The sequence below is a fragment of the Ambystoma mexicanum genome, chromosome 5p (assembly GCF_040938575.1).
Source record: "Ambystoma mexicanum isolate Mex_15411 chromosome 5p, UKY_AmexF1_1, whole genome shotgun sequence".
In the NCBI taxonomy this organism is placed as follows: domain Eukaryota; kingdom Metazoa; phylum Chordata; class Amphibia; order Caudata; family Ambystomatidae; genus Ambystoma; species Ambystoma mexicanum.
Genome location: NC_090930.1, coordinates 39,643,766 through 39,657,351, shown reverse-complemented (window position 1 = coordinate 39,657,351; position 13,586 = coordinate 39,643,766). Strand labels below are relative to the sequence as shown.

The 13,586-nt window shown below is 50.9% G+C and overlaps 1 protein-coding gene across 3 annotated transcripts in view; it reads right to left on the bottom strand.

Annotated features, from left to right (window-relative positions):
* NLGN3 (neuroligin 3) overlaps window positions 1-7,580 on the bottom strand; it is a 1,023,628-nt gene extending 1,016,048 nt beyond the window's left edge. For all 3 annotated transcript variants that reach the window (XM_069612391.1, XM_069612393.1, XM_069612394.1), the window contains exon 1: window positions 7,337-7,580. The gene's annotated coding sequence lies outside the window, so the exon portion shown is untranslated. The remainder of the gene's footprint in view (window positions 1-7,336) is intronic.
* Window positions 7,581-13,586: the final 6,006 nt, after the last annotated feature.

Here is a 13,586-nt window from a genome sequence, read left to right as displayed (position 1 = left end):
TCATCTGTTCCATATATGCGAAGCATGATGTGTCATTATATATAATGTGCAGAGGCTCTCCAGAGTTACGTCCACCCCTGGCAAGGGTGCAGAGGCCTACCGGGAAATCTCCAGAGTTACCTATAGGCCAGTCCACCCCTGGCAAGGGTGCAGAGGCCTACCGGGGAAATCTCCAGAGTTACCTATAGGCCAGTCCACCCCTTTGGCAAGGGTGCAGAGGTCTACACAGAAATCTCCAGAGTTCCCTATAGGCCAGTCCACCCCTGGCAAGGGTGCAGAGGCCTACCGGGAAATCTCCAGAGTTACCTATAGGCCAGTCCACCCCTGGCAAGGGTGCAGAGGCCTACCGGGGAAATCTCCAGAGTTACCTATAGGCCAGTCCACCCCTTTGGCAAGGGTGCAGAGGTCTACACAGAAATCTCCAGAGTTCCCTATAGGCCAGTCCACCCCTGCGCAGGGTGCAGAGGTCTACACAGAAATCTCCAGATTTCCCTATAGGCCAGTCCACCCCTGGCAAGGGTGCAGAGGCCTAGTGGGGAAATCTCCAGAGTTACCTATAAGCCAGTCCACCCCTGGCAAGGGTGCAGAGGCCTACCGGGAAATCTCCAGAGTTACCTATAAGCCAGTCCACCCCTGGCAAGGGTGCAGAGGCCTACCGGGGAAATCTCCAGAGTTACCTATAGGCCAGTCCACCCCTGGCAAGGGTGCAGAGGCCTACCGGGAAATCTCCAGAGTTACCTATAGGCCAGTCCACCCCTGGCAAGGGTGCAGAGGCCTACTGGGGAAATCTCCAGAGTTACCTATAAGCCAGTCCACCCCTGGCAAGGGTGCAGAGGCCTACCGGGGAAATCTCCAGAGTTACCTATAGGCCAGTCCACCCCTGGCAAGGGTGCAGAGGCCTACCGGGAAATCTCCAGAGTTACATATAGGCCAGTCCACTCCTGCGCAGGGTGCAGAGGTCTACACAGAAATCTCCAGATTTCCCTATAGGCCAGTCCACCCCTGCGCAGGGTGCAGAGGTCTACATAGAAATCTCCAGAGTTCCCTATAGGCCAGTCCACCCCTGCGCAGGGTACAGAGGCCTACCTGGAAATCTCCAGTTACCTATAGGCCAGTCCACCCCTGCGCAGGGTGCAGAGGTCTACACGGAAATCTCCAGAGTTCCCTATAGGCCAGTCCACCCCTGCGCAGGGTGCAGAGGCCTACATGGAAATCTCCAGAGTTACCGGGGAAATCTCCAGAGTTACCTATATGCCAGGCCACCCCTGCGCAGGGTGTAGAGGTCTACTCGGAAATCTCCAGAATTCCCTATAGGCCAGTCCACCCCTGCCAAGGGTGCAGAGGCCTATCTAGAAATCTCCAGAGTTCCCTATAGGCCAGTCCACCCCTGGCAAGGGTGAAGAGGTCTACTGGGAAATATCCAGAGTTCCTATAGGCCAGTCCACCCCTGCGCAGAGTGCAGAAACCTACCAGGAAATCTCCAGCGTTCCCTATAGGCCAGTCCAGCCCTGGGTAACGCCCGCCCGGTCCAAAGCTCCAAAGCCCTTCATTCTGTATGTGTCTCTGTCTGCGTGTGTGTGTAGGTGTGTGTATGCGTGCGACTGAGTTTTCGTGTCTTTGTGTGTATGTATACGTATGTGTGTATGTGTCTGTGTGCGTATGTGTAGGTGTGTCTGTGGGTGGGGTGTGTGTCTGTGTGTGTGTATGTGCGTGAGTGGGTGTACAAGCCTAAAGCAGCCCCCTCCCCCGTATTGAAGTGGACGCAGGTTTGAAAAGGATGGTACAGTGGAGGGGCGTGAGCAGGAGGCAGCCAATCGGGGCATTCCATTGGACGGAAAACGTTCGCACGCCTGCCACATCCAAGCTGCACAGGCTGCAGGCTCCTGCGTTTTTTTGTTTTGTCAGAGAGGTGGTTTGTGACCCTGCTAAAAGCAGTAGGCGTGCGGGCCCGCCGCCGTGCAGTCATCACACCCTACAATTAAGCACTCACTGGGACAGCACGGCTTCTGCAAATCCCCAGGCTAGGGAATGCGAGCACCGGAACATGGACCAACAGCAGGTGCCCTCTTCTTCTGCACGCCAAGCGCCTCGCCGACACACCGGCCGCTTCAAGGCGGCGCAGCGCCCATAATGCACCTGTCCCAGCTGATATGTTTTCTTATACGGTCGCTCTCAACAGCGCAGTTCCCGCACGCGACAAAGCCGCGTATCGCGCAATGAAATGCACGTTTTGTTTTGGCCGTAACCAAACTGTCACAGCCGCTCTCGGAAAACAAGGAAAGGTTTGAGCAGAAGCGATGCGTGTTAAGACGGTGGGGGGTTGCCCCCACCCCTTCTTCTAACCTTCCTCCTCTGGTGTCAGGTGTCCATACATCAGTGGGCCACAAGACCTGCCATAACACACACAACTAGGGCCACCCGGCCATCAGGTAGCACTATTGCGAGGAGAAACTGCCGTAAAGCAAGGCCAGCTCGCACAGAAGACTGGCACCGACACGTACTGGCCTCTGCGAGCAATAAACCTTCCCACCCAAGACTGGCCTGTGTGAGCAATGCACCTTCTCACCCAAGACTGGCCTGTGTGAGCAATGCACCTTCCCACCCGATACTGGCCTCTGTGAGCAATGCACCTTCCCACCCAAGACTGGCCTGTGCAAGCAATGCACCTTCCCACCCAGCACTGACCTGCCTGTGTGAGCAATGCACCTTCCCACCCATGCCTGCCCTGCCTTTGTGAGCAATGCACCTTCCCACCCAGGACTGGCCTGCCGGTGTGAGCAACGCACCTTCCCACCCAGCACTGGCCTGCCTGTGTGAGCAATGCACATTCCCAATGCACCTTCCCACCCAGGACTGGCCTGCCTGTGTGAGCAATGCACCTTCCCACCCAGGACTGGCCTGCCTGTGTGAGCAATGCACCTTCTCACTCAAGAGTGGCCTGTGCGAGCAATGCACCTTCCCACCCAGCACTGGCCTGCTTGTGTGAGCAATGCGCCTTCCCACACAGGACTGGCCTCTGTGAGCAATGCACCTTTCCACCCAGCACCGGCCTGCCCGTGTGTGCAATGCACATTCCAAATGCACCTTCTCACCCAAGACTGGCCTGCCTTTGTGAGAAATGCACCTTCACACCCAGGACTGGCCTTCCTGAGTGGAGAATGCACCTTCCCACACAGGACTGGCCTCTGTGAGCAATGCACCTTCCCACCTAGGACTGGCCTCTGTGAGCAATGCACCTTCCCACCCAGGACTGGCCAGTGTGAGCAATGTGCCTTCCCACCGAGGATTGGCCTGTGTGAGCAATACACGTTCCCAATGCACCTTCCCACTCAGGCCTGCCCTGCCTGTGTGAGCAATGCACCTTCCCACCCAGGACTGGCCTCTGTGAGCAATGCACCTTCCCTCCCAGGACTGGCTTGTGTGACCAATGCACCTTGCCATCCAGAATTGGCCTTTGTGAGCAATGCACCTTCTCAATGCACCTTCCCACCCAGGATGTCCCGTGTGAGCAATGCGCCTTCCAACCCAGGCCAGCGACTCTGTTCATGTTCTGAAAAGAGCTCCCAGTTAAAACCAGTGAGGTCAAAGCCAGCATGGGGTTTATACAGGCACCCATTCCAAGAGCGCAGATTCTATTGACCTCAGAAGGATGAAAGGCTGAGCTGTCCTGACAGGATTCCTAGGCCAGTCTTGTACTCATCCCTCTGCAGCAGACGTGGAAAGCTGCGTATTATTTCAGCCGTGAGTTAGGCTATTTCACGCGGGGGTTTGTTTGCACGGCTGGCTGACTTACCTTGTGTTTATGGGGTGACAGTCTGTGATTGAAGCGAATTTATGCCGGATAGGAGTGGGTGTTCATCCGAAGGCCTCGCAAGGCTGGTTCAGGGTGTATGTCTGTCAACTGGCGAGCGTCCCGAGCGCAGCTTTTTTCTGACTGCATGTGGAGACGTTCTACTATGAAGGGTGAGTGTCTGTCTGTCTCTCCCGAGTAGACTGGGCGTCTGCCTGTCTCTCCCCAGTACGCCTGCCTGAAGACTGGGCGTCTGCCTGTCTCACCCGAGTAGACTGGGCGTCTGCCTGTCTCTCCCCAGTATGCCTGCCTGAAGGCTGGGCTTGAGGTTAAATGCATTTCTACCAGAGGGTGACTGCCTTTCTTGGGTTGGCTGTCTGTCTAGGGGTACAAGTCTGAGAGTTGAATGCCAGCCTGGGAGGGGCTTTAATAGCTGACCCCTGGTTTGAACGCCAGCCTGCCCGTGTCTGCTGGATGTTTGCTTCGGCCTCGGGTCGAAGGTCTGCCTGGTGTTGAAGGTCTGTAAACCTCGTGGACAGACACCTTCGTGTGCTGATTCTGTAGTCTTCAATATCTGCTGGAGTTTGACGCCTCCTTGTCTGGAAGTGGTGCGCCTGCCTGTTTGAGGCAAGCGTCGGTCTGCCTGCTTGTGGAACCTCTGCTTTTAGTTTAGCGGCTGCGGTTCTGCCTGTCTGTTAGGTGAATGGTTGTCTGGCTCTGTAGTCTGCTTGCTGATGCGATCCTCAGACCTTACCGTGAGTCAAGGCTTTAAGTGGGACGGGGCTCGGTGGGGCGGAGCTCTGGCACTCTTCAAAAATTACCCGCGAGCCGAGTGTGCACGAGTGGCATGGACAGTGGTACATATACTGTGAAAAATACACTACAGTGTACAAGAGCGTCCATCAGCTCAAAGGTTACCTGTGACTCCTGGTTTGCTGTCATTTTACTCGTAGCGTGGTGTTATAAATAAACTAAGCTGGGAGACCGGCCTGCATGATGTGCTTAGAAGGCGTGCAGGCTTCAATCATTGTCATGCATAACATGTGTTCTCGTTCTTTTGCCGCCAAAATGCTCTTTGATTTTGTGCAAAGCTGAGGTGCCCCGCATTGGGGGCTTTCTCTCGGGTGGTTCCATGTGCAGCTGACGACGTGTGGAGCCTGCTGTTAGCCCAGCCTGCCTCCCATCCCACGGGGGCCATGCCCAGCACAATGTTGCCACGCCCCCTGGCTAGAACCCCTTCACTCAGACGCCACCACCGTCCTAGCCTGATGTTAAAGCACTCCTGTGAGGTCAATGTCTGCCCGTTTCAAGATCGAATGTCTGACCGTCTTCTGTTGACTGTCCAGGGTCAGGTGTAGACAGACACCTGTGGGTTGCTTGTGTGCCTTTGGGCTAAATGTCTTCAGACCTGTGGGTTGCTTGTGTGCCTGTGGGATAAATGTCTTCAGACCTGTGGGTTGCTTGTGTGCCTGTGGGATAAATGTCTTCAGACCTGTGGGTTGCTTGTGTGCCTGTGGGCTAAATGTCTTCAGACCTGTGGGTTTCTGTGTGTCTGTGGGCTAAATGTTTTCAGACCTGTGGGTTTCTGTGTGTCTGTGGGCTAAATGTCTTCAGACCTGTGTGTTGCTTGTGTGCCTGTGGGCTGAAAGTCCTCAGACCTGTGGGTTGCTTGTGTGCCTGTGGGCTGAAAGTCTTCAGACCTGTGTGTTGCTTGTGTGCCTGTGGGCTGAAAGTCCTCAGACCTGTGGGTTGCTTGTGTGCCTGTGGGCTGAAAGTCTTCAGACCTGTGGGTTGCTTGTGTGCCTGTGGGCTGAAAGTCCTCAGACCTGTGGGTTGCTTGTGTGCCTGTGGGCTGAAAGTCTTCAGACCTGTGTGTTGCTTGTGTGCCTGTGGGCTAAATGTCTTCAGACCTGTGTGTTGCTTGTGTGCCTGTGGGCTGAAAGTCTTCAGACCTGTGGGTTGCTTGTGTGCCTGTGTCTGACATGTGGCTGTTTGCCGCTCTGTGGTTGAACATTTCACTGCCTGGGGTTGGATGTTTGCGATGTCATCCCGTGTCGGGCATCAGTCTATCTGGGGGTGACTTGTGTACCTGATGCCAAGTGTCTGCCCATCTAGGTTTGAATGCCTGCTGGAGTTTGAGCCTCTGTTTAGGTTGGAATGCCTGTCGCGGGGTTAATTGACTGCCTGTCCGGCGCTATGTCTCTTTCTGGGGACGCAGGGTCTCTCTGCATGAGGCTAATTGCTTGAATGGAGGGATGGGGTGTCAGCCCGAGGTTGGATGTCTGTTGAAGGTGACTGTCTGGCGGGAGTCTGGTTGTGTCTGTGGCTGGAAGTCTGTTATGGACAGGCTGATTGCCTGGTGCTGCCTGTCTGCGTATGGCTGATGAGTCGGGTGTCTGTCTGTCTTGAGAGGGCTGGGGAGAGAGGGGGGATCAAGTGCTGTGATGAAAGGGGTCCCGCGGTCTTAGAAATACAGCGCCAGTCCCCCGGCACCTGTGCATGCGGGGAGTCGTGACGATGTGTCTGGGCAGGGGTCATCCCGGCAGAGGGGGAATGGGATGGGGTGGGATGGGATGGGGGGATACGAAGAGCGGGAAGGAGGACTTGAAGCGAGAAGGGTGGGAGGTTTACAGGGAAAGCACGGGCGGGGGGAGAGAGGATGAACGTGAGAGGAGGAGTGGCAGAGAGTGGGCGAAGGAGAAAGCGATGGGGGATCAGAGGCAATGTAGAGACGACGGCGGTGGAGGGGGGGCTGATTAAGGATAGATGCTGGTGGCAGAGAGAGGAAGAGGATGGGTGACCGTGCAGGAGGTTGGGGAGAGCAGATATCGAGGGGAAAAGGATGGAGCGGAGAGGAAGGCGGGACCGCCAGAGTGGAGGGGATGACGGCACAGAGGTTGATGGGGCGGCTGGATGGTGGCAGAGAGGCGAAGGGCAAGGGGGGGGGGGGCTGACATAGCGGCTGAGATGAAGAGGGGGGGCTGAGGTAATGGACAGGGGGAATGGGGAGCGAGAACGCACGGAGGCAGGCAGGATGGGTTCAACAGGGGTGGGCAGGGAGGGCGGTAGAGAGGACGGATGGGTCGGGGAGGGGGCAGAGCTGATGGTGAGAATAAAGTGGAGGGAGAACTCAAGCGGGGTTAAAAGGGAACGGGCTGCGTGAAGAGGATGGTGGGTGAAGAGGATTGTGTTGGACAGAAGAGGGGTCTGAGAGGATGGAACAGGGAGGCGGCCAGGGACGAGAGGATAGGTCTGAGAGGAGGGGGACCAGGGTACAGGGGAGAGGGGGATTTCAGAGGGCCGGGAGAGGTGCAGAGGACGGATGGGGGGGGGGGGGTATTGCAGATGGAGGGAAGGGGGTCAGGGCAGGAGTGAGTGAAGGGGTGGGCAGGGTCGCAGGAGAGAGGGTGGAGGGGCTAAGGAGGATGAGGATAGGCTGGAGGGGAGACAGATGGAGGGAGAGTGTGCATGACTCATGCAGAGGCTGGTCGTCTGGCTCCATGTTGCTAGCATCCCCAGCCCCCCTGCGCCCCGCAGCCCCCTCACCTTCTCCATGGTCCAGGCTCCATGCCCCGCTCTCCACTGCGCACGGATTTCCAATCCTGGGGGGCAATGGGGGGTCTCCTCTAGTCCAGATGCGGCTCTTCTTCTCTGCCCCCCTCTTCTTGCACCTGCCCAGCGGTGCTGCACCGATGTGACCCGGATCCGTCGCAGCCCGGCTCCCTCCTCACTCCCCGCGCTTCCTGCAGCATCCCCCGCTCCCAGCCAGAGATCTCAGCGCTCTCCAGGAGGACCAGGAAACAAGCACAACCGGCTGTCAAGAGCAGCCCAGCCCAGGCAAAAAGAGCCCGAAGCAGGCCCAGCCCACACAAGGAGGTGTCGGGCTACTAAAGTGAAAATCACGTCTGATCTAACATGTCTGTGCCTTTTACCTTCCCCCTGTTAGTTCTGGATTACTTTACAGACACGCAGAATGTCGGTGTGTAAAAGATACTTGCATTTGTTTGAGACCTCGTGGGCGTGCCCTCATTTTAACCCAGCACATCAGACTGTTATTTTCAGTATCTGAGTATGTGTTTTAATGCCCCACTTGACGAGTAAATAAGCATATTTTGTGCCAACACCAACTTACCAATTTACAAGCATCTGTTTATTTCTTACAAAATACCAGTTTGTCATTAGTAGTAAAACAACTCATTTTGGTCTTTGTCACCAGTGTTTAAGTTCAAATAATAGCACTGTGTTCTGCGTAGGCTAGCACATGTATTGCATGTGGAAAACTATGACGGCTAGTACATGTGCTGCTCTAGAAGACATTTGGGAAGGTAGCACATATACGGCACTCAGAAGACCTGAGAGGGTTAGAAGGACTTGGGAGTAGCGCTTGTGATACACTCTCAGAAGACCTGAGAGGGTTAGAAGGACTTGGGAGTGGCACTTGTGATACACTTTCAGAAGTCCTGTGAGGGTCAGAAGGACTTGGGAGTGGCGCTTGTGATGCACACTCAGAAGACCTGTGAGGGTCAGAAGGACTTGGGAGTGGCGCTTGTGATGCACTCTCAGAAGACCTGTGAGGGTCAGAAGGACTTGGGAGTAGCGCTTGTGATGCACACTCAGAAGACCTGTGAGGGTCAGGTGGACTTAGGAGTGGTACTTGTGATGCACTCTCAGAAGACCTGTGAGGGTCAGAAGGACTTGGGAGTGGCACTTGTGATACACTCTCAGAAGACCTGTGAGGGTCAGAAGTACTTGGGAGTGGTGCTTGTTATGCACTCTCAGAAGACCTGTGAGGGTCAGGTGGACTTGGGAGTGGCACTTGTGATGGAATTTATAATGTTAGCCGGTCCATTGCGCTCAAAGATATATGATGGTAACCTACCCAGTACACTTAGAAGATCTATACATTACTAACTCATAGAAGATATATGCAGGTATCCTTGATATTGCACTTAGAACATGCCAGAAGGTAGCCCATTACAGAACTTAGAACATATATATCAAAACTATAAGGGTAGCCTGTCTGTTATGTGTAGAGGACCCTACAATCCCAAGATCTTAAGGAAGTCGAGAGAGGGTCCCATGAATACCCCTCTTGTCCCCTATAAACATGACAGTGCAAAGAGTCTGAGATGCAAGATGCCAATCAGTGTTTGGACAGCCCCCAGGAGGAGTGGTCAACCACATGTCTCTCAGACAGCCATTCAAACCATGCCCAGCTGACGTCATCATGGACACAGGGGCCCCAACACTGACGTTGGACCCAGACACCTTAATGGACATGGTCGACTGGTGACAATTATCCTGCAGTGCTGATGTCATTAGAGGCACCACAACATAGTAATGTTAGCCATGAAGCACACTTGCATCCATGCACAAAGTTACATGGACACACACGTGCACACACGAAGAACATGCTTAAGCAGTTCTGTAGACAGAGGACAGACACCTATACATAATGTCCAACGGCTATTATTATTTCTTCATTAGTCAAACGCAGAAAGGCAGAGACGCAAGGCAACACGAGATGCAGAGGAACATGGAAGAGCCCACACACTACTAACCTATAAGAAGAATAGCACAGCATAAACATATAAACATTATAGCATAACCATAGTAGAATTACATGAAGCCACAAGCCTCAGGACAAGAGGTGAACAGAAGCAGAATTAGGCTGCACTAAGCGCCAGGGCTTGCAGCCAAGGTCAGAGCTGAGTAGCACATTCCTAAATTCAGAGACTCAGAGCAACCTGTAAACAGTGGCCTTGTTTGCTCTTATTTCACCCGAAGAGCTGAATTTCTACACAGAAACCAAAACCAGCTCTGTTTTGTTTTTATTTCATCTGAATGACACACATTTCTATATTGAAACCAAAAACGGCCCCATTTTCCTTTTCTTTCATCTGAATGACAAGAAGTTATACACTGCATCCAAAAACAGCCTTGCTTTACTGTTATTTCAAATGAGGGGCAAGAATTCCAATACTATAAAGAAAAACAGCTTTTGTTTTCCCTTTCACATGAACAGCAGCTCTTTAAACACTGCAAACAAAAATGGCTTCGCTTTTTCTTTGTGTTCATGTCAAAATAAAGAACCATGGCCAAAGGGGTACTACCCATCATTATCAATGGACCAACAGCAAATACAAACTTACTCAAAAAGGAGAAATCAATGAAAGAATACAGCGACCTACAAGACAGGGTTTTAAACATTAGAAGCAAAAGCCTGCACACATGTGAAAAGAAAAACAGCTTTAAAAAGCCAAAGTGGAAAAGACAGCACTGCTCGCACAGAGAAATGTCAGGGGAATATGATGGGGGGAGAGGTGGTGGGGGTGAATGGTTTGACCAAAGCAAATGCAGATTATGTCCCAACCCACAAAACTCCTGTTGCCTTTGAATAGACCCTTTTGCTACAGGAAAAACGGGTTCTGGCATGAAGGCAGAGACTCATGATGGCAAAAACCCGCTTCACACTGGATCTCACGAATATGCTATAACCATGTCACAATAAAATGTGTTGCTGCAGAGGGTGTCATAATTCCCTGCTCTGCCAGACATGAAGGCAGGAGCCCGGAGATTTCAAAGAAGACAAAGTGTGGCTAAAGCTTGACCAGGAGGTGTGACCCCTTCCTGCACTCATTACAAAGAGCAAACTGTAATTTCAAAGGGAGTCATAAAAATCTCTGGCCATCGGCTGAGTCCAGAGAAAGACAGATGGCTGTGTGTGGGGGAAGAAGTGGCCCTCCCCAGGTGGAACAAGACACTCCCAAGTTACATTAAAAGAAGAGTATTTTCATTTTAGGCATTTTCACAGCAATCAGAATAAGAATCAATTTAATTTTATGCTATTTCTTCATGTAATTTCCAGGTGGTTTTAAATAATTTCCCTAGGGCTTTGGGGACTGAAGTGGTTGGTTAAGACTAGTTTCTGACTGATCTAAACAGGTAACACATATGACAGTTGATGGAAAGATGGAAGATAAAATTAGGAACATGCTGGATCATTTGCAGAGTCATAACTGTTATACATTTTATGAAAATGACAACAATGTGCCAAAGGGCCATGCTACCTCGTACAGAGTTGGCGATAGGCTTACCTAATTCCCTATTACCCACTAAAACCGCATATCTATTGCATATGGCCGGGGATAATATAATTATGAAGTTATAAGATTTGACTAGTTGTTGCCAAAAAGTGGTCATGAGAAAAAAGAAGTGTAATAAATGCAAATAGACAGATGGGGATCTCTTCCCTTGAACCAATCATGCAAGGTGGTGGAGAGAGGAATGGTAAACTGTCCTATCCGAGCAGCAGGGATAATTCCAGGGTACTCCCTCTAGATTGTAAAGTTAGTGATGTCATTCGTGTTATATAAGGGAGTTGTACTAATCAGGGGAGACACAAAAATCCAGGGAGACAGGAGCAGGAGGACAGAGAGAAACAGGATGAACCATACCATCTTTGAGAGTGCAGTGACCAGTCCGCTTGCTTTAGCTGTCCAGAGTGTCCTGAGATCCAGCCGGTTTTCCTGAATCCCAAACCAAGGCGTGCTTGTAAGTAGCAGATAACACCAGTCCTAAATTGCATAAGCCCTTCATTTTTGTAGCATTGCATCCAATATTTCCCCATTGAAAAGCACACATTTCCAGTGTAATTCAGTCACCTTCCCATAGAAGAATATATTATTAGCCTGCATATGTGAGCATATCTTTTTTAAAAATCTCTCAGTTGTCTGTGTAAATCCTTAGTTTTTTTTTTAAGTAAGTCAATTAATTTCCCTATTTGAAATTCACGGTGCAAAGTCGTTGCCATTCCAAACAAACCATCTTGTCCCTAGTGTTGTATTTAATCATTATATTCATTAAAGTGTTGCCTCATAACAATTAGTCTCCTTGTAACTGAAATCCAAATTTGTCAGTGTATTGTGTGCATTCCCCAACAAATTCCTAGCTGCATCTGTCCTATTAAAACCCAAACCATTGTTCAATTGTGAGCAATCCCTTTTGGCTAGAAGTCTACCTGTAATGTGCCTCTGTCCTTGTCATTGAAAACCGAATTTCCTATTTTTAAGCTAAACCCTTTGCTGAGCTGCCTGTCATTGTCGACCCAGTGTAAACAAATTTCCATTTGCCACTGTATTTTCCCTATGCATTTGCTTTCTCCCAAAACCGATTTTCCCATTTCATTTCTATTGTTGCCCTGGTGTGCTGATTAGTATTCTCTAAACGTTCCCTATCTCCAAAAGTGTAAGCAATTCGAATTTCTCTTCATTCTCTCCACTAGCAGTTTTGAGTAAGAATCACAATCCTATCCTGCCATTTTGCTCGAAAAGCAGGGTTTTCACTTTCTTTGCTGGCTTCCCATGTGGCGGTGGTGGGCTTTACCTCAAATCCGATTTTCTCTCTCTATCCCTACTCCTTGCCACTGCCTTCCATTCAAAGGAATCACGTTTAATTGATGTTTGGGGGTGAGTGTTGCAAGAGGAGTGCTAAAAAACTGTGGCGCTATCACTTTCTACTAGATTGTATTTTCCTGTTTTGTCATTAAACAAAAGCGAGTGTAACAGTCTATTTCAACCTGATTGTATTTTCCTGTTTGTCATTATAACAAAAGTGAGTGTAACAGCCCATTTCCACTTGGTCGCTCTAGATAGGCTATTGCATTTGTGTTGCCACAATGTTAGTGACAGCTGTGAAATTGTTTGATGTTCCTTTTCCAATAAATAATAAATTAATACATATCTTCTTGATACACACCGGCCTGGTTCCTAGTCCATTGTGACATGGGGTGTTTGTGGAGGTTGGGTGCGAGACGGGTTGGAGGCCTACTCAAAAAAAGAATCCGTAGGTTATTCAAAATAAAAGTGCTTTATTGTGTGACATATCCATTGTAGGGGAAGGAGTTCGTTAGTAGGCGTGTGCCGTGTAATAAAACCATGACATCTACCATTCCCTTAGTCAGTACATGGCGGTTTGGGTATAGGACTAGGAGGGCACGCGGATGGAGTGAGCTGTTCTGTGGCAGTGCACGGAAGGTGCATGCGCAAGATTGGAGGTTGTGCCAGAGGAGGCATAGAGCTGCAGAAGGGCGGTGCGCAGGCATGCCTGAGAAGTTAGTTGGGAGCCAGAGAGGCTCATGGTGGTACCAAAACAATAGTTTTTTTTCGAAATTCGACATTTTGCACGCTAAAGTACATTTGTAAAGTAACTGCGGAGTGTCGAAAGCCTCGACTTGAAGTAAAGTAAGTAGTAAAAGCAATGTATTGTGGCAAAGGCCCTTGCACGGCACAATTTGTATATATAGCACGGAATGGATGAAAAACACAGAAGGTAAATTGACTAAGCCTTGGCCAAAGAGCGGGATTTTCTACAAATATGTGCAGCATCCACTACACACACACTTGCAAAAGGTTTATAAGGGGAAAAAAATTGAGCAATCACATGACAATATTTGAGCTCTGGAAGATATTTCAGGACAAAGGAGCGGATGTGGCGAGACGTCGATGGATGCTGAGCCACCAGGAGACCCCGGGTGAAACGCCCTCGGTCCACACTTCCCCACCTCTTACAGACCATGAGAGTGGAGGGGTACACAAATCCAATATTGGAACCTCCACCATATACCAAGGAGGAGGTCCCGGAAGCGGTATGCCAAGCAGGAGGTGGAAAAAGGGTGCACAGCGAGACACAAACAAACACCAGGGAAGGGATGGACAATATAGCATTCAAGGTGTGGGTCAGAGGTCAAATACTCCTGAACGTAGCTGGGAAGACAGCGGGAGAAACAGGAGGGGCA